Consider the following 3,605-nt stretch of genomic DNA (forward strand, 5'->3'; position numbering starts at 1 on the left):
TCCACTCTTCTGGGAAGGCTTTCCACTAGATGTTGGAACATTGCTTGCGGGCACTTGCTTCCATTCAACCACAAGAGCATTAGTGAGGCCGGGCACTGATGTTGGGGGATTAGGCCTGGCTCGCATTTGGCGTTCCATATCATCCCAAAGATGTTGGATGGGGTTGAGGTCAGGGCTCTGTGCAGGCCAGTCAAGTTCTTCCACACCGATATCAACAAACCCTTTCTGTATGGACCTCAATTTGTGCACGGGGGCATTGTCATGCTGAAACATAATTTCACCAATAACCGATATTTTATAAATAGAATGAAAAAAGGGAATCTCTGAACACATTTTCGTAATGTAAGAAATCAACATTTAAAGCATATATCACTTGGACAATTGCTCTTTTGGATAGCAATTTATGAGAATTCAACTTTTTCCTTTCCCTGCTGTAAAACAGTATATCGGCAGATATGTCGGTGACAGTAAGTTTTGTCGCCCAAAAAGCAGAATCGGTATCGGACCCAAAAAAACAAAACAGTCTGGCTCTAGTTTTTTCTTCCTGCATATGTTAATGTAACCAGAGGCTTTTCTGGTGCCCAGCGGCTTAGGCAGCTGACAGAATGCATCCCGGGGAGTGATCTATTGATCCATATTCAATATGTGCTACACTTTCCCCCTCACTAAAGTTGGCCAATGAATAAATAAAGTGTAGAACTGACAGTACATCCCACACTTAGGCCACAAAAGGCTGACTTAGGCAAATCAGGGGCAGACTTAGTGATTTGGAGGCCCCAGGCAGAAGCCAGTTAGATTTTTCTGTTAAAATTAAAACGCCCTTTCTTTTTATTTTCTCTGCCCCGCTCTGAAAGTGCCTCATTACTGCAGCTTAATTTCAATGAAAGTCACGTTTGCAATCATATTGCGTCAAACAATGCATGGTAACTCTGTCAAGGTGAAATAGTCCTTTATTATGAACTGGTCCGTGGGTGATTAATGACACTTGTTTCTACTATTTTGAGAAAAACTTGGATTATATTAATATTGATATGAAATATATGTATATGTATGGAAATAAATTATTGATCTATTATGAATTATTAATCAGCTGTATGGATTAATTTACTTTTTGAAGGCCTTTTTTGTCAACAATGTGGCCTCATTAAGATAAAACATTTTTTTTAAAGGATAACTAGTATTTTGTAAAAATAAATATTATGCCTGGCTCACGAGGCCCCTTGATGATATGAGGCCTAAGGCAATTGCCTCTTCTGCCTACTGGTAAGTCCACCACTGAGGCCAATCTTGTTAGATCTCCTCCACAAACAAATTTACTCAGACTAAATTATTTTCATTGGCAAACATGTTTTAATGGACTTCAGTTTTGAGAACATTCAGTTTTAAATGAATAGGCTTTTTGGTAGAGAATGTAGAAATCTCAACAAAAGGTCAGATATAGTGTGGAGCAGGGTGATGTGGCATAAATGACACAGAACAAAGAGGATGAGCATGTTGACATTAACAGTGAAGGGGCTCAAGGTATAGAATGTTTAGAAACACAGGAAGAGCAGAGGAACGAATGAAAGACAGAAAAAAAGTTGTCAGTGTCAATGTCTTTCACCACTAATGAGGTCTGAAAGCTAGAGAAACAGAGGCACTGACGCCAGCCATGAGAATACCACTCTCCTCTCTCTCTGTCTCTCTCTCTCTCACACACACACACACACATTTTGTCATTCTTCACACCATCTCACATAATCAGTACATCTCCTATCCACGCTAGTCTCTTTTATTTACCTGCCCCCACCCAAAAATAAAACATACTTAAAAAATTACACCTAGGCCTATATTATACAAATATCCTGCTAATTGTCTGCTCATATCGGTAACAAGCTTTGAAGATGTACAAGGCAGAAAAAACACTTTAACACAGACATAGAGGTTGGCTGAAAATAGACCCTCAGTCATTACATCCTGTTGCTATCATAATCGTAATATAAAACTTTTGTATTCACAGTAGGCTACACACAAATAAAACATTTTCTGCATGTAAACTAGGTCGAAAGCCCAGGGAAACACACAATCGAAATGTCTCTATTGTGGTGATGACAATAGGCTGTACATTAGTGTGACATATGGTAGCCCAGTCAGGTCACTAGAATGTGAGAGATCTGTTCAAGCCCCCCCCCCCCTGATAATATGTTATCAAGGCGCTAATAAGAGCATAATGGCACCTACATAGCCTAAAGGTCAGTAAAGAATGGGACCGTGTGAGAATGGACCGTGCAGAATCATTGTTCGAGGGGGCGGGGGAGAGGAGCGCGACACTGTCAGAAAGAGGAAATCTAACAAGTGAGAGAACTGTTGCATTTCGGTAAAGACGTTTACCAGTAGATTTCAAGATTAAAGTCTACAAAATGTATCGTTAGAATATTTTGGACCATAGAAAGGACGTGAAAAGTTAATTAGTTAAGTCACTGTCTATTTGCCTCGGGTGTTGATGGCCGGGTGATCTGTTACGCACTGACTGAAAAAAAGAACACTCGGCGCACGACGGCTCATTGTAGTAGGCTTTTAATCAGAGTGATGAGTTTGTGGTTACGACAACAATTTTGCTCAAATTAGAAAAAAACGGAAAGTGGACTTGCTGTTAGTTTTCGAGTTCGTAGGACTATTCTATAGCTTGGCATCTCACCAGGGCGAAAGTGAGGATGAGCTGTCCTCACAGATTTCTCGACCACGTTGAAAGTCTGACTGCACTTGGCTGAGAAAATCCCCATACCACGTCGTATCGCAGATTATCGACACTTCTATTGAGCAGCTAGGAGGAAAAGGTGAGCAACGATTTATGTATATATTTTTACAAACGTTTTACAGATTTGTTTTAAATAAGCCTCTCTATCTGTCATAGATCTTTTAATTTTTAGGAACATAATAAATGTAAATGGTCACATGAAATATCGAAATGTGTTTGAATGCTTGAATAAAGTTATGTTACTGATAATTCAGTGACCCTCCTATGTCCAAAGAATTTACTAATCCAGTTTATTATGCACCTTTTTTGATTTAAAATTATTATAAGGCCTGGCTATTATTATTTATTTGATTATTACTATTATTATTATTATTCCAAAGAACAAATAGTCTCACATTTATCCACAAAGTAAATGTAACCATTTAGGAATATAGTTTTAAATCATGTTACTTTACACTTCTTGCATTTTTTTTTTTTTTACATCAAATGTAGCTCAGTCCCAATAGGATAATTTAAACACTTTACTGTTTTGCAGTTAGTGAGTTGATTTGTGATAATGGTTAGATATTATCTACTCTTCATTGTATCGGATCATAGAAAGCTATGTTATAACCATAGCCCATAGTGAAAAAATACTGTATTAATATAGTCAGGTCAATCTCAAAATATATTTCCTTCCCCCAATAGAATGCTCCTGGCACAAGATGTCTGATTCGGAAGCAAACAGTGGAACCTGAGATATTCTCTGCTACGACTCAGCGCGCCACAAAAAACAGAGGAACAAGTTTTCATGAGGAACAGAACATTTTCTCAACACTGTGTTTTGATAAATACTGACTTAAAAAAATATATATATCTGAGAGGGGAA

This window comes from Salmo trutta, chromosome 14 (assembly GCF_901001165.1).
Source record: "Salmo trutta chromosome 14, fSalTru1.1, whole genome shotgun sequence".
Classification (NCBI taxonomy): Eukaryota; Metazoa; Chordata; class Actinopteri; order Salmoniformes; family Salmonidae; genus Salmo; species Salmo trutta.